This window comes from Megascapheus bottae, chromosome 29 (genome assembly GCF_031878675.1).
Source record: "Megascapheus bottae isolate mThoBot1 chromosome 29, mThoBot2.hap1, whole genome shotgun sequence".
NCBI lineage: Eukaryota > Metazoa > Chordata > Mammalia > Rodentia > Geomyidae > Megascapheus > Megascapheus bottae.
Window position 1 is genome coordinate 3,977,150 of NC_143537.1, and position 23,150 is coordinate 4,000,299.

At 36.7% G+C, this 23,150-nt stretch overlaps 1 long non-coding RNA gene across 1 annotated transcript in view; it reads right to left on the reverse strand.

Annotated features, from left to right (window-relative positions):
- LOC150044541 (uncharacterized) overlaps nucleotides 1–23,150 on the reverse strand; it is a 104,527-nt gene that overhangs the window by 53,316 nt on the left and 28,061 nt on the right. The window contains exon 2 of the long non-coding RNA XR_016533121.1: nucleotides 7,615–7,718. This is a non-coding gene — a long non-coding RNA (uncharacterized LOC150044541). The remainder of the gene's footprint in view (nucleotides 1–7,614; nucleotides 7,719–23,150) is intronic.

Consider the following 23,150-nt stretch of genomic DNA (forward strand, 5'->3'; position numbering starts at 1 on the left):
AATTTATAAATTAATTTCCAAACATAAAACAAATAAATACACATCGAGGAAGGAAAATAGGGGAAAAAAGAGTTGAAAAACATCCTCAGTAGGCTCAATGGTTTCCCTCATTCGTCATAATCAGTAGAAACCTTGGGCTCTACTAGCAGAGATCTGCAATAGAGCAAAATCTTGATACATAAGGCCATATAATGTGAAGCTAATTGAAAGGACCTCCAGGATATTGAAACAAAAGCCATATAATGAATGATTGTTGTCCTTAATGTACTATGTTGTCTCTCATCTCCTTTGCTGTCCCTTGGTTATCTCATATTGGTATAGTATCTCACTTTGTTATCTGATATATTGAATTTATTTGTATTTGGATATTTGAAATTTGATAGGGAAGGGGGGAAAACCAAGACGGGTGGGGGGTGTGGAGGGGGGAGGGAAATGGGTACCAAGACATATGAAAGGGTATCAATGTATGTGAATTAATGCACCTTCTATCTGGCAAATATCATGTAACCCTTTTACTAATTACAATAAAAAATATGGAAAAAAATAAAATAATAAAATTGAAATTAAAAAGGAAAAAAAACATCCTCAGCTCATATGCAGAACTTCAACAATGAAATTATACTATTGATTGTGCTATAGATTGTCCATTTTAACTAAAACAAAATATTGATGAATTACAAAGTGAAACAATTGCCTTTATATAGTTCAATGTCATTAAGAGATTTTATACTTCATTTTATATAGCACTAAAGAAAAGCATACCCCAACAAACTGATTCAGAAGCAGGTTGTGAAAGAAGTAAATATCTTAAGAAAAAAGGCCAAAGAAAATTACAGTAAAATTAATAAACATTCATTTCTAACAGTTTTCCCTGCAAAGCCATTTTCACATTTGCCTTTCTCAAGAATGGACAAAAATCCCTTTCAGACAAGCTCAAGTATAAAATTAAGCCACATTGTGTTGATATCTAATTAGTAAATGAAATGATATCGAGTCACTAAGGGTAATTCTGTTTTAGGAAAAGAATACTGCAGATTGCAGCTAGTCTTCAGAACTGAACCTTACACACAGTGTTGAGTACATACATCTTCCTGTCACAGTGCAACTGGCCACACCCCTTTGGTTTCTTCTGTCTCTAGTTACTATTACCAGGGTCTTTACTCTAAGAAACTCTTGGTAGTATGTGTTAATGCCTTCCACCTCTCTCCTGTTACCGCTCATTCAACTAAATCCAAATCTAGATAGAAAGAGCACTTTTCTGTTTTCTTCCCACACCAATATTGGTGTTTAGCCTGCTGCCCTTCCCAAGTAAGTGGTTTCCACGGTAGCCACTGTCTTGAACAAAGCATCTCAGCATGAATAGCATCATTGAGGATGACTAATAAGTCTCCAAACAAGAAGCTGTCATATGCATGTTCAGGTAAGAACCAAAGTTCTTGTAGATTTCACATGCAAACCTATACATATGCCGATAAAATGCTAGGGCAATGAAAGGGATTTTTTTTTCTTTTCAGTGTTTGCTCCTATCGTCCTCTCTGCAATCAGGATGCTATTTCCAAAGTATATTATAGGGTACAAAACTTGCTGGCACCCCTTGGTTACATGGGTATCAATTACTGGTGCCTTTCTCGAATATATCCACCTAGGATCTGTCTTTTCCTGGGCCACTTGTTTGTGGTGTACATGAAGAACATATTCATCCGTACATTGGTCATAATTAAATCCCCCTTACTTCCCTCACCCATTCAAAGCTCATAATTATATTTCCAGAAAAAAAATATTTCTAAGTACAAGGTCACGGAGACACTACCAATTTCACTTTAACCTGCCTCTTCAATTGACTACTTAAACTGACAACTCTAATTGTCTCCTAGTGGACACATTAGTGCATTAAAATGTCTAGTTCTATTGTTCTGAGCCAAAAGATAATCTGACTTCAATAATCAGGTCTGAATTTAGAGGCTAATTGCATCTTATCCTTTAACCTTTAAAATGAGTTGCCCTTATAATTTAGCAAATTCCTCTGTACATTTTTTCTAAAACCATAACTCCCAGAGGGATGAATATAAAAGGGAATAGATTATTCTATGACTGAAAAGTGACAAAGCAAGCCCCCCTCCTCCCCTCACCGTTTCCAAGTCTTCCCTTTCAAAGGGGTTATGAAATCGATGTTCATTCTGTGGGCTTGTTGGATTTATAATTTGTTCATTGCTCATTTCTGTCATTTACATAAAAAGGGAGGGAAAGGTCAGTGCTTCTTTGAAAACATCTGAAGTTCAATTCCTTCCAGAAAGCTCTACTGAATGGATTGTGTCTTTCTTCAAAATTTTTCTCTGCTTTCGTCCTCTCTCTTTCCATCCCTGCCTTCAAAAGACACAACCCCAAGGTGGAGAAATGAGTCTGATTTGAGAAAACTTTAAATCTTGATCCTAACTCTACTTCACAAGGTCGAAGCACTCATAATTAGCATCATTAGGTCAATACAGCTTGCTATTTTTTAGAGTATAAAGATTATTTTTACCACCTAAGTAATTATTAGGAGTACCTTGCATAGTTGTGAGTAATTACATATTTGTTAATTACTGAATCATTTGGTATGTCTGAGAAAAGCTAGAAATAGAATAAATAATATGTGGCTAGTATGAACACAGTTACTCTGCACATATAATAACCAGATACTTCCCGGGTGAAAGAAGCCATGAGAACGTTTCCTCAGAGAAAAAGAAAATTAAATGTAACCATCAGCTGTTAGTACCTGCTAAAATCTATTGCTTTTCTACTCTCTTTTTCAAAGAAAAAAGTAACACAATTCACGTAATGTTCTTCAGAGAGCCTATCATTCACTCTAATTCTCTGCACATAAAACACAGCCTTCCATGGAATACTATAGGTGGAGTAAAATATGCCCATTCATGCTTATTTCATGGGACCAGAGAATTGAATGGACAAACTGAATTTATGACACTGTGCTGACTCAATGAGTAAAGAAAATAATGCCTGCTTGGATTTTTTTTTTGTTTTGGGGGGTTTTTTGGCAATAGAAATGCTCCATTTAAATCATCTAGGAGAGTACAGTAGGATAAAATAAGAATAAAAGTTGTAATTTAACAGATATTTCTGTCATTCAACACAAAAAAGTTCTAGAGCATTCCTGTATAACACTTGGAATTAACAATACCTCGGAAGTTGTTAAGAAGGCAAATCTCATGCTATCTATGAGTTTCTATCACAATACAAATAAAAGCCTAGGCAAGTCTCCATCCCATGGATAATTAAGAAACAATTGGAATTTGAAAACAATATTCAAATAATGAGCCAGTTAATCGCTAATAGATTTAGCAATAATCTGCTGCCTCCACAAGTAAAGACACTGTCTCTGTCTTCCACAGCGAGCAAACTACACTTGCTTTGTTTGTTGGATATGCAGTTTGTGGGCCTTGCAGAGATCCTAAAATCAGCTTTAGGGACTATATCCAGCTTCACCTTGCTAATATCAGTTAAAAATTGTCAACTGAGTTCTATATAACCCACAGAGAAATCTGGGGTAGCATGTCCCCTCCACCCACCCAAAAAGACAAAAATAGATTCAGTGACTCTACTCATAAAATACTTGTCCCAGATTCTATAAAATGTATGGGCTGGTGTATAACCTGGGAATAGTGAAACATTTGTGGGGTCAAGTCGGAGAATCAAATCCAGGCTTTAAAAATGTTCATGACAATGAATATGGTGGGACTAGAATTATGTTCCAAATATCTCACCTAATGAGTAAATTTTATTTAAGAAATGAATACTATACCATCAATAAGAAATTTACTAACTTTATAAATAGCTATCAATTCCTGGGAAAACTAGCTCAACAGTAAAAGGAGGGAGAACAGCAATGCCCTTGAATTTGTCAGATATCAGACCGTGCATTTTTGGTGTTTTTTTTTTAATTCAGCTCTTTGAAATTACAATGAGGTATCTAAATGGTAATGTGGCAACTTTAGCCATTTATTTGGTTTTTAATATAGCTGTACTAACTGATTAGAATATGAAAATTCTAGGAGTTATTGTCATTTAAAAATATGTATGAAGAAAAGATGGTGGTTACAAAATCTGTGGATAAAAGATGTCATTAGGTCACAGAACCTGCCAGATTATAATTTTCTTCCTTTTTTCCCTTTTATTAGAAGAAAAACTTCTTTCTTAAAAATCTTTAAGTCCTATTCATGATGCCTTAGTATTCTTGGAATGTTCTTTTATTTTTTTCATATATTTTTATTGTAGTTAGTAGAAGGGTTACATTATATTCACCTGATAGAAGGTGCATTACTTCACAAACATTGATATCCTTTCTCATGTCGTGGTCCCCATTTCCCTCCCTCCACTCCCGCCTCTCATCTTGTTTTCCCCCCTTCCCTATCCTATTTCAAATACCAAATAAACATATATACAATATATCAGATAACAAGGTAAAATATGAGAAAATCAAGGGGCAGCAAAATAGATGAGAGCTAACATAGTTCATTAAGGACAACAATCACTCGTTATATGGCTTTTGTTTGGAATGTTCTTTTCTACATAAGGTTTGATGATTACAAGTATACAACAGTCATCCCCTCAGAAAAACTAACCCACATAACTTCAGATGTCTTAGAATATATATATATATATACATATTTATTTATTTAATCTCTCTGCTGGGGTTCTCCATACCACTAGTGATTGCAAAAACACTGGCATATGAAGAAACGCTTTAAAGAATACAAACTCTGTTATATTATAAAATAAATAAACATAGTTATTGGAAAGGTTTCCAGTGGGTGAAGCTTTTGACTGTCATTTTTGGAGAGTACACAGCAGTCTCTCCTCCTTCAGCGCTTCAGAAGGGCACCCACTGTGCACTTCTGTGTCTTTCCTATATCCTTCCCTCCCTCACAAGTGCCCCCTCCAGCCAGACATTATTCTGCATCCCATGGTTGTTGTTTTTATTCTTCTGTACTGTATTTCACTATTTGACATAGAAGATATGCAGTGGAGCACCTGACTAATAATAATGGCAGGGCCCTATATTCTAATCTTAGCACTTGTCATAGACAGACGACAGAGACAGAATCAGAGACAGAAACAGAGAGAGGTTCGTTTTCATGCCGTATATCAACATGGGGCTCGGTGATCACATTCACATTCAAGATATGTTTATGCTTCACAAAACTAAGATCTGGCATGTCAAGGCTGTTGTCACCAAGCAAACATAATGAAGGTAAAATATTTGGCCTTCTGACATCATTAATCTTCTACTTTGCACAAATAATTTGGTAGAAATTAAATTGACACCCAAGGAAAAAATTGGTTATTTGTTCATTGTAAAACTACAATATATCTTTATCCAGAAAGGCTGAGCTCTAAATTAATTTCCAGATCAAACTAGTGCAAACTAGTTATTGTCTTCTGAAAACAGACCAAATTGACACTTATGATAGAAAAATTTCTAAATTATCATCCTTAGTGTATCTCTACCATTCAAAAAGGAATTATGCTGGATCATCTTGCTATTGAAAGATGTGGAAGTAATTCCCAGGTAAGACAGAATCATTTTGTAATTTTTATTAGCATAAATTAATACACTAATTGGTTTCATTATAATATATACACATATAATGTACTTTGATCAAATTTAGCCTATCTGCATTAATCTTTCTTTTCCCTCCTTTCAGACATTTTTAATGGGTTTCATTATGACATATATGTCCATATACATAGAAATGTATATACACATACACATATACATATGTGGGCATGTATATGTATATATATACACATATATATCAAAAGGTACTCCAATCTTATTCACTCTATCTATTGAAAAGGGTATCTTTTCTTCAGTGTGTGATTTTGTCACATTTGTTGAAAATCAGGCTATAGCTATGTGTGCTTATTTCTGGGTCTTCTATAAGACCAACTTAAATTGCCTTTCTGGGCAATGATGTGGAAGTAGAAGTTTGGTAAGACAAAGCACGGGAGTATTTTTTACATTGGAATATTTTTATATGTTACTCTGTCTCCTGAAAAAGTAAAATTCATTCACTGAAGCAGATGAGACTAGAAGTGAATACTTCACCTAAGGACGATAAGATTGCGATAGGAAGACTATTTACATTTGATTATTAATGAAATATCCTTCCTCTACCTACCAAGCAAGGCAGTCAGTTTAAAATCAATCCATAAAGCAGTACTGTAGCTTTGTATAATTAGGGAAATTTGAAAATTTAAATCACTCTGAATGGTGTTTTCCCCTTTTGATTTGAAAATATAATTGACCTCCAGAGTCCCTGTGTTATGTGTTATCTGAGTTACTTCTTCAACACTTAATTTCTTACAACTAGTTCAAAGAATGTTTGGCGAAAGGCTGCCTTGTCTTCAGTTCTTACTACCATACCATTACTCAGAGTGAATGTATTACAAAAGAAAGAACAGAAGGAAGGAGGGAAAGGGGAAGATTAAATGTAATAACTGGGGAAATTCTTATCCAGAGTTTATACAAATCAAGGTATTTCAAGACCATCTTAAGCTCTGGTAACATTGCTTTTTCTATTCTTAGGGTGTTCTTTTTTAATTGTATAAGAATAATCTGAGACGCTAGTGGTGGTTTTCAATTTGTCTGACAGAGAAAGCTAGAGAATTACCCTTCATAATACTTAATTAAACATTCTATCAATTACACTGAATAAATATGCAGTCACAACTACGGCTGGTTCATTTGGCGTTTAAAATGATGGCATATATTAAAGCCCCAGTTTGGCTATGAACACATTAGACGCGGTTAGCAAACACAGCAATTGTTTTTCCTAAGAAAATTGTTCCTTTTAATTAAAGCATTTGCTCTTCTCTTAGCACTTTACAATGTGTGATGCAAAATAAACAACAAAAAAAAACTTACTGCATAGTTTCCCATCAGCTTTCACAGGCCAGATTCAGAATAATTTCATTCAGAGTCATTCATTTAAAGTCAGGGGGGAAAAAAAACTCTTTCTTGGCAATTCTGGTAATCAGAAAACCTTCTACCAAAATTTTGTGTTACCTATAAAGTTCCTTATGCTCCTATGAACCCCAAGGATAGATTTTATGACATAAGATCCACTGCTTATATTTTTACCCAGTGACTAAAAAATAAATTCTCCAATGCACACTGAATTATGACTTGAAAAAAACTATAATCACAAGGAAATTACTATTACAGTCTCTGAAGGTCAAGCACGACTGGTGACTACTGTCTTGAGCTTAAGGTAGGATTCCCCAACATTCTTCAGCTCTAAGTTGAACTGGGAACTATATTTGAGTGCACTTCAAGTTTCTGTTCATCTTTAATCATATGAACCTATGTTGTAAATGACTATTCTTACTGTGTCGTGAATGAAGCTCTTCTCCATGCTGCTTCGTCCAAGCTCTTTCCTCAGAAATTCTTCCTCTGCCTTCATCCCTTGCATTGCTGACTGACTTACCTTCACTCTGGTTCTAAGGCTCCAAGAAGCTCCCTCTTAGTGACTGTGACCTGCCTTGGGAAGCTAGTACTGTGATGAAATACCTAAGACAAACAATTTAATAAAGAAAAGAGTTTCTTTGGCTCACCATTTCTGTCCATGGTCTACTGGTTCTGTTTCTTCAGACCTGGGATGATACAGTACACCATGATAGGACTACAGGCAGGAGGAAGCCTGCATATCATACTGCATCTGGGAAGAAAAAGGAAGAGGATCAGGATCTTCATCTCTCCTGGAAGGGGACCCCAGCTCCGCCCACTAGGCCTCTAAAGAGTCCACCATGTCCCAGCAGCACAACATGAGCTACGGGGAGGGGGATTCATTAAAAGTAAAAGCACTAGGGAAGGCGAGCTGTGTCTCTAGTTTGTCCCAGAACTATATCCTGTGTAATAATATGGTATAAACCACTAACAGATTCCTAAAAGCAGAGAACATTTCTTGATCATTATTACACAGCTGGCAATGAGTACAGGGACTGGCTGATGAGTGTCCACAATGAAAATATGCCATTTTTAAAAAATTATTTCAAGATCCCATATAACTCTTCTTGATTTTGATGAAACACTCAACAAATCAATCTTGGTAAAAGAAAAAAGAGGCAGGAATGGCAGAACATATTTGAGACCCAGAATTGTAACTCTGTCATGCAGAAGTTAGGCGTGAACCTGAGATCTAGGCTTGGCCAGACGGACCTTCCCACCCAGGGGATGTGAATCCATGGGAGAGGAGACAGGACAAGTCACTGTTGGATCTGTGCTGTGGGTAATGTATGAGTCTGATTGGTTGCCATAGTCATAAGAAGACTATGAGTGAGTTATGGCCCCTCCCAGGGTATGATCTAGGATATCTTCTTCCCTTGGAAGTCCAGATCTTTGATCCTATGAATTACACAGTATTCTATAAATTTGCCTTCTGGTTATCTTAGTCAATAGTACCTCTATGAACCTACAATCAAGAAGCCCAAATGAGAAGGCAAGGAATTCTGATCCTACCGAAAGATATTCCGGGACACAAACCCATACACAAATGATCAGATCAATAGCTAAATGACTAGAAGAAATAAACAATCAAAAGGAGAGTTTATTTGCATTATTCTTGTCTTTCTTTCACTCCCTCCAATATTTTCCTTAACATAAAGTAATTTTTAAAACAAGTATTACAGTTTGCAAGAAACCCAGAAGGTTCTTATCTAACATAATAATGACTTCTAAGATATTGATTTAATTATATTCAACTAAACTGTAAATTCATTGCAGTATGAGTCCTGTATTCTCTCTTTAATCTAATTTAATTTTGAAACTACAGAAGAAGCTGGCCCCTATCATTTATAGAAATTAGTTGAGCACACTACAATATTAAAGTTTGCTTCTTCAATAAATAAATATACTCATGACTCTAAGTAGTAATTAAGTATCCTCTTATGAATATTCCCTCCGGTATCTTAAATTGAACATGTCTTTAAGATTAATTTATCTCTTTACTCCTAAACATGGTTTTAAGATATTGCTTAATCTTCAGGTTTCCAGACGAGAGCCTGAGAGTCCTTGAGCATTCTTTACCTTTATGTTTCCTTAGCATCCGTGGCAGGGCCGGGGGGGGGTGGAGGGGAGCAATAGGCTAAATCTGAATTACAGCTAGAAATTTTTAAAGAAAAGAACTCTATATCGATGCTAGATATTTCGCAGGAATCCCATAAACAGGGTCAAATGTCCAGTATGAGAAGGGACATTCACAATAGAGAGTACATGAAAGTATCCCCTGCAGAACCCTTCACAGGGAATTCAAAGCTGGACAAACAGAAAGAAATTCTGGTCAAAGTATGCTTAAACATGGCTGCTAATGCTTTCACCCTTGGACCTGAGAAACCATGCAAACTTCACAACCACCACCACCACAGGGGAAATCGCATGAGGAAGTTTCCACCAACAGAGCAATTCCTACGGGATTCTATTGGACTTTCAAGGTTCTAAAACCAGCTACAACCCCTTCCTGCTGCTGCCTTTGTGTAACACTCACTACAGGATCCCCAATCCTTCATGCCATGTCTTGCTGCCCTGAGATTTATCATACTGGTGAAACCCAGTGTCACACTCTGGTCTCTACCTCCACAGAGCTCTGCCTCACCCATGCCTGCCCAGAGTCTGAGGGCATAGACCCTCACCAGATCTTCTTAAACTGAATGTAATGGATTTACTTTCATCTGTACCGGTATGATCACAGAATTAAAAAATACAGCCAAGCTCTGCTGCAGTGTCTGGTCCCACCATCTACCCCCCTTCACCCACCACCCAAAATAACTGATTCACATAAAAGTAGTTTTAAGTACCTATATCTTGGGATAACTTGGTATGCAACAAGAGGTGGGATTTGTTAACCTAAGTGATAAAGGTATGGCATGACACATGGTTGCTTTGAACAAGAAACTAATGAAGGAACAGTGGCCCTCAACCAGTCTGAGAGCACATTAAGAAATAAGGAACCAGCCAAGTGTCCGTGACTCATGACTGTCATCCTAGCTAACTCAGCAGGCTGAGATCACAGTTCATTGCCAGGTCAAACAGGAAATCTGTGAGACTCTTATCTCCAGTTAACCACCAGAAAACTGTGGCTCAATGTCGTAGAGCCCTAGCCTTGAACAGAAAAAGCTCAGGGACAGCACACGGACTATGAGTTGAAGCCCCATGACCAACAAAAGAAAGAAAGGAAAGAAAGCAAAGGAAGGAAGGAAGGAGAGGAAGGAGAGGAAGAGAAGGAGGGAAGGAAGGGGGAGGGAGGGAAGGAGGGGAAAGAAAGAAAAGAAAAGAGAAAAGAGAAACCATTGGTTATAAGGGCAAAAGGAATAGGTCCTTTTGATATACTCACAGATTTGCCTAGCCTTGTCACCTTTGACAGTATGGAAAAATAGGAAATTTATCTAAAGAATTCAATAGTCTAGGAAGTATTGGAGCTGCAATATATTCTATTATTGACTATGAACTATCCCCATAGGCTTATATGTTGAATACTTAGTTCCCAGCTGGTAGCTCTGTTGAGGAGGACCTAGAAAATTTAGGAGGTGGAAACTAAATGGAGGGAGTGGGTCACTGGGTTGTATCTTTGAAGCTCATACCTGAGCTTCACTTGCTTTCTCACTTTCTGCTTCCTAGCATGCTGTGAGGTAGGGACTCCTCCACCATGCTATTTTGCCTCCCCTTGGACCCAGAATCAATAGAGTCAAGCACTGGGGTCTGAAGTCTCTGAAAACATGAGCTAGAATAAATAATTCCTCCCTTCAAGTTGCTTCAAGGTATTTTGGTCACAGCCACGATAAAACTGACTCTAATACACCATCTATCTTCTTCTATAATAAAATGGAAGGGGAGAGAAATGGACCCAAAAGAATGTTCTGTGTTTCAATGGAATTTGTAAAAGATCCAGGAACAATCTTTCCAAGCCACACACTGTTATCAAAGAGATAGCCTAAAGGCAAAGATCAAATACAGAACATTGCAAATGCTACACAGCCTCCAGGAATCCAAGTCTGAGCAGCAGAATTCTTTCTTAAGATGGCACATGGAGTGAAGTCAATACTGCAGACACAATTTCATATACATGGAAAGCCTTCTAAGAACACTAAAGATCTCAGACCCTCAAAGCTAGACAATAATTTTCCCCAAAGAAAGGAGCTTCCCAATACATAGAATAGGGGGTCGCCACAGAGGGCTTTGTCCTTGACATTGAATGTACAGAATTTGACTAATAATGCTGGTCCACGTATTTATACATAAAATATCTCAAAACTTTCTCAACTTTAAAAATGGACATGGACAATAACAAATAAAAGGAAAGTTGTGTAACTTCACACATCTAGGAGGTTCAGAGTAAGCCAAGAATGATACTTAGCTATAAAACTGCCTGTGTTTGAGGAAAAAATGAATTCTTCAGATGGAAGACCTAGAACTTTAGAAAGAAATATTGGCAGGGAGCAGAACTAAGCCTTATTCATGAAGCAGAGAATAGCAGTAATTGAATTTCCCATTGCACTTTTAAACTATTTTTTGTTTTTAATTGACTCGTTTTACTGCACATATTTATGGGGCAAAGTATGACATTTCATTATTATTTCTTTGTATGAAAACATTACAAATTTTTTGAATGTTTTATTTAGTTTTGTCAACCATAGGTATCCTAATGGACTAGATCATTAAAAATTAATTCCTCTTTCCCCACTGTTACCCTGTACTCATAAAGCATCTTTTTTCCTTCCTATCTCTCCTCTACACATTCTCTTCTGTCTCTCCTTACTCCCATTACTACTGGGAGAATCTAGAAGGCTCTATGTGTTCTATGTTCTTGCATGTGTGTCTTGAAGAAGCAAAGCATTGTTTTTTTGTTAAGTTCACAAGTCATAAATGGAACTGTGCCCAAGGAAATAAGCTCAAAAGAGCCTAATTTGCTAGTAGCCATGATTTCACATGAGATTAGGCCTCAAAGACTGATGTTGTAATTGAAGGAAACAACTGGGAGTGAGAGGAGAGTATATTTTGAGGAGAGGGTGAGTATATTTTGCATGTGTTGGAACTGTAAAATATAAGTGGCCAAAGACAAAGCCAGTATACTTTTAAACATAGATGCAAAAGCAAAAGCCTTTGGTTCTTCTCTCATGGAAAGGAGAAGATAGTGTAACTCTCCCTCATGCCCTACCTTGAACTTAAGCTAGTGAATGAATGCTTCAAGGAATGTAGACTCTATCAGACAGGACAGTAAGTGAATTCTCAGAGTGGCTTCTAAATGGCCATGCAGCTTCTGCCTTTTCCAGTGTATCACCTCTGCTCAGTGTATCTCAGGTTGTCAAGCTGGCGAGAGGATCCGGCCCCACCTGGAGTCACTTTGTCCTTCTCTGGGCCAACCACCAGGGCACCTGGACATCAGCGAAGCTTTCTTGGACACAGCTTGGCATTGTTCCATGACTTAAGTGCCATGGGGTGATTTCTACCCCCCTGCACGGAGGAGTCACCTATCTGAGCACCTAAATTCTTAACTGAAAAGATCATCAGCTATAATAAAAATGATCATCATTTCAAACTAACAAGTTTTGGGGTGGGGGTGCTTTTATTATGTAGTCATGTTTTAAAAAAACTTCTAGAATGTTTCAGTCAAGCACATTGGGAATCTTTTTTTTTTTAATTGTTGGGATAATGTATAGAGGGTTTACAGTTAACATTTGTCAGGGAGTGTGTGTGTTACTTCTCACACAGTGATACCCCTTCTCCTGTTTTTGTCCCCATTTCCCTCCCCTCACCCCCTCCCAATCATCTTGTTTTCTTTCCCTTCACTTCACATTGAGAATCATACAGTAAGGGCATTTTACAGTCCTAGGAGGCAGGTAGCTGTTACAAAAGTGAACTGCACAAAGCAGGAGACTATGCCGAATTGGACTTGCATGGACCATTACAAGAGAAAGCGGTAGTGTCAGCTGACTTAAGCGAGCTACAACATAAAATCCTCTCTCTCTCTCTCTCTCTTTTTTTTCTTTTTTTTAAATTGTAATTAGTAAAAGGGTTACATGATATTTGCCAGATAGAAGGTGCATTAATTCACGTACATTGATACCCTTTCACATGTCTTGGTACCCATTTCCCTCCCCCCTCCACACCCCCCACCCGTCTTGGATTTCCCCCCTAATCCTCTCTCTCTTTATAGAATCATTCTTCCCACAGGTATTTCCAGCCAGTTCTAATGTCTTTCCTCCTCCTCACTGACCTGGGAAAGTGAAAGAATCTATCTGTTTTCCTTTCATTTTTTGTGACTTAATCTGAAATGTATTTTTACTTAAAAAAGAAAATCACCTAGGTTTAGGAGCTGATCTGAAGGCTGACCTTTGCACAAATGTAACATGTGTCCTGCTACAAGTAAACAGAGAACAGTTTGCCGACATGGGAAAAAACAGAAACTGAAGAACCAGAACCATTCAGTGTACGATGGGACAGTCTTCTTTTGGACAAACCTCTTCTTGAGAATGAGAAATCAGGATTTTAATTTTATCACTCCAGAGCCTGGCATTCAGTGCTATACATTCAATCACATCAATTGCCATTGGCTAATCAACTGGAAAAAAAATAAAGAAACTGAGAGATACTTAGCAGAACTCCTATACCAAGCCACATGGAAAAATAAGGACAAATCATAAAACCAAAATATAAAATATAGGAGAATATTTCTGTGATCTGGGAATAGACTCAAACAGGACACAAGGGAACAAATAATACTGCCCCCCCCCAAAAGGAGATAAACTTGACTTCAATAAAAATTAACTTTTTCTGTCTATGTAATGTATGTGAAAATGGAACCACAGAACTTGAAGGGAGAGGTGGGGTTGGAAAATTCAGGGGCGAATGATGGAAGAAGTGACATTCACCAAGATACACTTTACTTATAAACTAACTTAACTGAATTAAGTGAACTGAAACTCTTTGGTAGAACTAAAAGATTAATAATATAATAAATAGAAAGCATACAAAAGTAAGAATTTTTACTTAAACAAGATGAAACTCCTGTCTATCAAAAGAGCACCACATAAATCAGGTACTGATGACTCATTCCTATAATTCTAGTTATTCAAGAGGCTGGGAATCAGAGATTAAAGTCCAAAATCCATGAGACTCTTCCTGCAATCAACCACCAAAATCCAGAAGTGGACTTGGGCTCGAGTGAGCTCTGGCCTTGAGAAAAAATAAAAGGTCAGGGACAGTGCCCAGACCCTCAGTTCAAGCCTCAGACAGGTGCACGTGCACACGCACACACACAATCTAAGAAAATGAACACACAAGCCAAAGCTGGGGTAAATAATATTTCTAACAGAACCAATATCTGAATAGGAGCCTTTATTCAGAATAAAGGTCTTCTATAAAAAATTAGCAAAAATTCAAAATCCTATGGATACTCAAATATACACACATGTAATTGACTAAGAAAATTAGGAAGTGGCACTCAATATTATTTGAGTCACTAAGGATAGGCAAATTAAAACCATAGTGAGATACTACTTACTCTGCTGTGAAGGATAAAAAGTTGTTGAGAATTTAGAGAAAAATGTACTCTTATTCTGTAGAGCAATCTAAATGACATAGCTATTGTCGTGGTCTGTCAACAGTTTTTGATAAATTAAACATAGATACATTCTGTAATCTAGTGCTTCCTCTAAGTATTTACTGACAAGAAAACATACATCTACACAAAGGCTCATATCAGAATGTTTAAAGCAGCCTTATTTCTAACAGCAAAACACTAACAACAATCCAAAAGTCCTTGAACAAGACGGTCATGCATATACAAATGGTGGCTTAGCTATGCAATGAGAAACTACTCAGTAATAAAAAAACAAATTAAGCCTTTACATATGCATATTCCTATTGCTTTAAAGCCCACACCTAGATACTGCAGATAAAATGACTTAAGATGTGCAAAATTTAACTGTGGAGTGGTTACAGGTTGTTTATAATTGTAAATAATGAAATCATTTGAAGTTTCTCAAATGAGGAATTACATTAATGTTGAGTTATATATGCAGTGGAATATGTAAAAAATTGCAATGAGGCTGTATTTAAGTTAAAGAGTAAAAATGATAGTAAGATGAAGAATTATCTTGAACCACTTTTAATATTATAGACATATATCTTTGGAAGGATAATTTACCCACAAAATTTATTCACTGAAATCACCTGAATGTTAATCTGATAAGGAGGGAGACCACTTAATCAAATGAATGAAATTGGAAGATATAAAGCAAAGTTAGAGGATTAAAAAAAACTTTTTTGGAAAAGAAAACAAATCTTCATCTTTGCATCTCTATTTTCAAGTTGTTCAGTCTAACATGTCACTTTATAAGTACAATGCATCTTAATGCCACTTTTGTGATTCTCTCCTATCTCTAGACCCTCAATTTTCCTATTTCTATTTCACATTATACTATAGTTTATATCTTCTGTGCATGCTTCACCAAATGGAATGTTGAACACTGACACTATTCAAACTCCATCTTTTCCAGTACAAAATATAAATTTACTTAGATTAAAAAAAAACAGGAGCACCATTGTCTGAGATATTCCAGAATGTGGTTATGCAATTCAAATTTAAGTCATGTACATCATTTGAGAAATTTCACTTGTTTTGTTTGTTTGTTGTTGTTGTTGTTCTTGTCAGTCCTGGGTTTGAACTTAGGGCTTAAGCACTGTCCTTGGGCTTTCTCAAGGCCAGAGCTCTACCACTTGAGCCACAGCACCACTTCCGGCCTTTTTTATGTATGTGGTACTGAGGAATCTAACCCAAGTCTTTGTGCATGATAGGCAAGCACTCTACCACTGGGCCAAACTTCTGGCCCTGTCCTTGTTTTCATAGTGATACATGACAAGGTTCTCCTGTTCTTAATATTTGTTTAAAAAAAATTACCATTTACTAAAAACACTTGAAGTAAGGGCAGAGGTGTGTACTCCATTCACCAATACAAAAACATTTCCTACTGACTTTACAAAATCAGTCAGTTAAATGTTACAGCAAATTTTAATTACTTATATTCAAATCTAGCTCAATATGGTGGCCAGGTACTTATTTGTTAGTACCCTTCATTGCAAGAACATGAAAGAAAAGTAGGTAAGAGCATGATCTCATAACTTGTTGGTTGTATACAAAGAGCTGTTTACAAACAAGTTTTTGCTATCTCTAGGAAACAGCTACCATTGGCTATAGTGGTCTCTGTCCTGGTCAATGAAACTCACAAAGCAGAGTATTAAATATCCAGAAAATTAGGGACAAGGCATAGGAGCACATGGGTGTTATTCCTAGCTACTTGGGAGGCAGAGATAGGAATACTGGGAATCCAATCCAGGCAGAGCAAAATTTTAGTGAAACTCTATCTCGGAATCAAGCGGTATAGTACCGTATGTCTGTGGTCCCAATTTCTTGAGAAGTAGAAACAGCAAAATGGGGGGCAGGCTAGTCTTGACAAATACACATAGAGTATATTCTATCTGACAACTAACTACAACAAAGAAGAGCTTAAGTACAAGAGCCCTCACCAAGCAAACAATGGGCCTTACATTCAAATCCTAGTACAGCCAGGGGGGGGGAAAAAAGAATTCAGAAAATGTAGGTAATAAATACAATTCACACCACACATTTAGATATATTATGCTATATTAAAAACCTTGGAATGAAGCAAGAAGTGCCCTGATGATTATCGAGGTGTTGGTAGTATTTTCAGTCTCAAAAAATTAGTTCAACATCTTGTTAAATATGAAGTGACAAATCACTACAGTGAGGTGCTAAGGCATCTTCCTCTCTGTTCTGCAAGGAGCATGACATAAACATGGAGAGAAATATTTAATTTGTATATGGGAAGATGGATTACAGAACCGACTTCTCTCCCTTTAACTTCCCACTGTGCTTCAACAGAAGCTTTACCTGACCGCATGCCAGGATATGTATCAGAAAATGCCACAGACAAGAAGCACTGAGTTATCTTCACCCTTCTTTTATTTAATATCATGTCCATGTTATTTCATTTAACCAGTAATGCAAGGTCTTAGAAAACACAATCGCATCTTGAGCTTGTGAGGACACGGAAGAAATCAATTACAACACAGCAGAAAGCATTATGTTTGCTCATATACATTTTGCACAAAGCATTTAGAAAAGGGCACACTGATTTCAAAATATAGTTGCCTTAAAATAGACTCTGCTATAACAAGAAAGCAAAATATTTATTACCAGTTCTAAGATAATGCATACTTTGGTTTCTGACTTCTCTCCTTTGTGTCAGCTCAATTTCAGGTTAAAATTAAGAGCCACAATAATTAAATACAAGACCATCATAGGTTTCCACCCTTGGGTTTTTTTTAATGTATTTTACAAATGCATAAAATAACATATTCATGTAGCAAATCATATTTGTGTCTCCAATGGCCTCTTTCAATTGCCTTCTCACTTTCAAGAACTTAATTGAGTTACTAGCTGACTTTAAAAAGACTTTTAAAAATAACCTATGGTGACAATGATCATGTTAAAAGCTAGCATTTGATATTTTGCTATGTGCTTACTAAGTATTTAATGGATAATATCTCATTTATTCCTCCCCATACAGCATGAGAGATGTATTCATACCGCCTGCATTTGTAAATGGAGATGCTGGAGGGCAGAAAGATTAAGAAACTCAGCCTGTAATTGGTAAACCCAGGAAAGGCTTTCTGACTCCTAAACCTACACTTTTAACCACTTTATTGCATCATATTTCATATAAAAGCTGCTTGGTTTGGGCAAATTTCCCTCAAAAAAATCCAAAACATGCTACCAATTGTATTTATAGGCATAGATGTAACAACAAAGCATATTGCATTTGTATAAAAGTACCAATATGGTAATAGTGAACCCAACTGTAATGCGTACAGTCTTGTCTGGGAGACAATGTATTCCAGACGTTTCTACTTGGCATAGCAGGAATAGATTTTCTATTTATATAGTCAGGCACTAGAATGCCTTTCCTTTCCCTTGTGCACTATTAAACCTGAATGTAGCTGATTGTGCGGGACATTGTGGTATAATAAGAGAGTAAAAGAAGAATCATTTCCACCATCAAGAAGACTAAAATAACTGTAATACATGTAGTAGTACATGAGAACCTGGTTCATGTTTATTTTTGACAGACTTTATTTTTCCATGATGGTATGCATTTATGGTTTCTGAGTCCTTGCAAGGTATTTTAAAGGTATTATCTCTCTCCCTCCCAGTGTTCTCGTGCACTTTATGTAACTATTCTTATTTTATAAATTAGGGTTAAAGTTAAAAACAGTTCCTATGACCAAGTATCAGAATTAACCCCTGAAGTCCTGTCATGTCTAGACCAAAGTGAACACTATGATAGAGTCATGGGAGAAGGTCAGGCAAGTCAAGGTCAAGGTCGTGTTAACTGTCATAGTAATTTGGTGCCCTAGGTGTTTTAAGCAATTTTTGATTTCACCAATTTGTTACATCTTCTGTCACACTATCCCTAACACTCTGCATCCAGTACACTAACAATAATTTTGTGGGTTTTCTTCTGATATTGAGGATTTTATCCAAGACTAAAATATGCTAGGAAAGTAGATTTTTATCATTTGAGCTAGGCCTCTAATCCTTTTTTATTCCTTTTTTGGTTGGTTGATTTGTTGTATGGTTGGAAAGCTGGTTGGTTAGTTTTTTGAGGTAGGGGTTCTCTCTCTTTACTAGGGCTGGCTTTAAACTGGAGATCTTCCTGTCTCTATTGTCAAAGGAGCATTCCTCACCATGTCTACCAATTCTATGGCTCTTGAAGGGAATTAAGAAGCTTGGTGGGAAAAGAAAAACAAGATGATTGGGAAGGGGTAGAAGAAGGGAAAGTATGAGAAAAACATAAGAAGAGGTATCAATGTTCAAGAAGCAATGTACCCACTACCTGGAAAATGTAACTATAACCCCTCTATACATTACCCCAACAATAAAATTTTAAAAAGTAAAAAGGACGCTTAATGAGAGAGTAGCCAGCTGGTAATGACAATGGCATGGTGGAAGCAGTGGAGATGAGTGGTTTTGGTACCAGGATAGTAATCAGAAATCAGATGTACTTCACTGTAGACCACACAAGTGATATCCATTTAATCCTAACCACCACCCAAAGAATTGCACTTAGTCCCACTTTGCATATAAAGACACTGATCAATTTCTCTAAAGCATCCTCTCCTAGAGGTTGAGCTGGGGTTTGATTCTAAGTCTTCCCCAAATTGTGTGCCTGTACTGCATGATGTATTGCCTTTACCGTGTAGCAGATGTCTTTCTTAAAAGCAATCCCCAAAATCATAGATGAAAGATCAGTATATGATAAGGCCATATAGGATGAGGCTAAATGAAAGGACTTCCATGATACAGAAACAAGAGCCATATAATGTGTGATTGTTGTTCTTAATGTACTATGTTATCTCTTATCTCTTTTGCTGTCCCTTGGTTATCTCATATTGTTACAGTATCTTACCTTATTATCAGGTATATATATATATATATATATCGTATATATGTTTATTTGTTTGTTTGAAATAGGATAGGGAAGGGGGAAAAACAAGATAAGGGGAAGGAATGAAGGAGGGAAATGGGGATAAAAACATAGAAGAGGTAATCAATGTGTGTGAAGTAATGAACCTTCTATCTGGCTAATATAACTGTAACCCTTCTATTAATTACAATAAAAAATTATCACAAAAAATGATCAGTATATGCTCCATGAACCCAGGGAAGCAAATCAACTTGTTGTTGGTGAGTAGGTATTTACCCTTCTTTAAAGAAAAGAAGAAGAAGAAGAAGAAGGAGGAGGAATCAGCCAAATTTTCAATTCAACTCAATTTCCCTCTACCGAGAAAATCCTTACCATGGGACGTTGGCTTAATTGTTCAGAGGATTTGAGATTAAATGGTCTGTCCTTTGCTTTAACTTTGGAATCAATGGCCTTTGTGTCCTGGTGTCACCGTGAAGGCTACAGCTCATCATCTCTAGGTAGCAGAAGAGCAGATGCCAGAGAGGGAAGCTCTCTGATAGATTAAAGGGAACTGCAACCTCAGCGAAGGATTGATGGAAGCTCCAAGACAATATACTCTCCCATCGTCTCACAAGTGTAATTTAAAGAGGATTTTTCAAGGCATGGATAGACACCATTACTCACAGCAATCCCCACTGCTGCTTTCTCTTTCTATAACTTTTTACCAATTCTGGTCCATGGCTCTTCTGCCCTGTCTAATCAACAGCATGCATTTGAGATGTCCTTTCCAGCATCCCTAAATGAATTTCTTATAATGCAAATTGAATGAAGTGGTGAAAATGATAAATATGTCTGCAGTATAACAGATTTGTTCTGAGCTGCATGATCTGCCTGAAGGTAAAAAAAAAAAAAAACCCTACCACCATAAACTATACCCACTCCAGACTTGATCTATTTCGACCCACTGTCCACCCAGGAAGTTTTTTTTTCTCCTGCAAAAGTTTTATCTACACTGTCCCAAAACATTGAGATATGTTCTGAATTTGAAAAGCTAAGTTATAAATGAATGCAAGGATATAGATTTATTCAAGACAAAGGTTTGATAAACTAGAAGGCATTTGGTATTTCATCAGGTTTCCTAACCCTTTCTCTATAGGTAGGCAATTGTAGGCAGAATTAGATATGACTATGAGCCATAATCCCATAATGAATATATCATGCTACACCTCAAGGTTGTTAAGAATGTCGGTGGACCTAAGAGTGCACATCAAGTAATCTTGAGATAGATTATCCTGGATTATCTTAGCAGGCTCAATTTAATAACAATGGTCCTTATATGTGAAAGGCAGGGTACCAGATTGATCAGTGGAGAGAGATTTTTTTCAAGTGAGACCCTATTAAGATTTCTGATTTTCAGAAGAATAAATTGGTATTTTCTAAATCATTAAATGTATGGTAATCTTTTAAAGTAGCACGTAGTAAAAAGAAATGGGATGATATTATTAGAAATATCTGAAAACATGGAAGTAGTTATGGAATAGGAAATTAGAGGATGCAAGAAATTAAAAAAAAACTATGTTGTTTTAAATCCTAAGTGCTAGAGGCATGGATCAAGAAGTAGAGTACCAGTCAAACAAGTATTATGGGCAAAATTGAGGCCCTGAGTTTGAACCTTAGTATTGGAGGAAAAAAAAAGTAGGGGAATGAAAAGCATACAAGGCAAGAAGAGAGAAGGGGCAGAAGAGAAGAATTCTATTCACTGTAAAATAAACTATTTTTGCCTGCAGAATAAATTTGATTTTCCAAAAACTAGGCAGAGAAAGTCCATAAATAATTTTGGCAGAGATGTATAAGAAGGGCTATTTAAACGGCCAGTATAAGCAGAAATGTTCTAGATTTGATTAGTTGTCACAAAAATGTAAAATAAAACTGAAGGTGAAAAAAATTGACAGTATGAGAATTAACTAGACTGTAAAAAAAGGGAATTTCCTTAAACTCTGTTTACTTGTTTGTTTTAGTGTCTCCAGAATGGAAAGTCATTTATTTAAAGATGACTTTGGTAATTTTTAAAGTACTATTACTGTTATCTTTAAGTCACTGCACAAAGGCACTGCCGTTTAATAAAGCAGTTTATGAACACAATTCATCCCCAGGAGTGTCATCCCATTCAACATTCTCATCCACCCCTCCCCTACCAAACTACGTTCCCCACATTTCTTAATTTCGTAGGGTCTATATTGGATCCTTGACTGCATTCTCCCTTTCTTCTCCTGCCCACTTCTCTACCCCTTTCTCCTTGACCCTTCCTCATAACTTTCAAGTATTTGCTTCCTCTTGTTTATTTTGCTGAACTTTGACTTCCATTTTCTGAGGAATTTCACTATTTGAGGACTCCTCAAAATATACCATATTTCACTTAATACATATGGATACACTTGCATACCACCCAATGTGCTTTATGTATGCATTTGTAAGCAAAATCTAGTTCCCCCACACAAGCAAAAATATGAATCCTTTGTCTCTTGGGCTTGACTTACTTAACATAATTTTTCCATGTCTTTCCACTTCTTTACAAATAGTACAATATCATTCTCTCATATGAATGAGTAAAATTCCAGTGTGTGTGTGTGTGTGTGTGTGTGTGTGTGTGTGTGTGTGTGTGTGCGTGTGTGTGTGTGTGTCACATTCTCTTGATCCATTTGTTCATTGAGGGGCTTCTGGGCTGATCCCATCCCATGGCTATGGTGACTAGTGCTGCAATAAATAAATATGGTTGTCCTGGTGGCTTTACTGTGCCCTTGTTTGTAATCTCTTGGATAAACGCCCTGGTGTAAAATTCCTGGATCATAGGGTAGCTCTATGTGTAATTTTTTGAGAAACTGCATAGTGCTTTCCAGAATGGTTGAACAAGATTACCTTTTTACTAACCATGTTAACGTTCCCTTTGGGTTGTGTCCTTGTCTGCATCTGTTGCTTGTTTTCTTGATAACAGCCATTCTAACAGGAGTGAGGTAGAATCTCAAGGTTGGTTTTTTTTTATATTTGCCTTTCCTTTATAGCCAGAAATGTTGAACATTTCTACATATATCTATTGGCCATTTTTACTTCTTCTGAGAAGACTTTAGCTCATTAGCCCACTTATTAACTAATCATTATACCACATTGCTCTACAAGTTCCATTCCCAAGTGCAGCATTGTTTGTCACAGGCCCAACCTGAAAATGACCACAGTGTTCAGTAGCACATTGGCTACATCATTTGTATTATTATATAATTTGTCATAGCCTATAATACTATATAGGAATAAAAATATGAGAATAGGCTAATTCCAACATGTGGGAGACTAAGGAAAGAAATTGCTGTCTACCAAAGTTAGCATGGGATATATAGCAACTCTAAAACTCAGGTTGAAAATGAATGAGTTGTAGCTAGATATCACTATCTTTCTGTAGATTAACACAGCTGGAGGCTCCAGCCATGAAATTTCTTCCTATAGAGAACATTACAATTTTTCATCATCACACATTTAAAATTACTTTTCACAAAGGCTATGTACACCCCTTTGTGTCTATTTAAAATCTTTAATTCAGATAAAACCTAGAAACTTCAGTA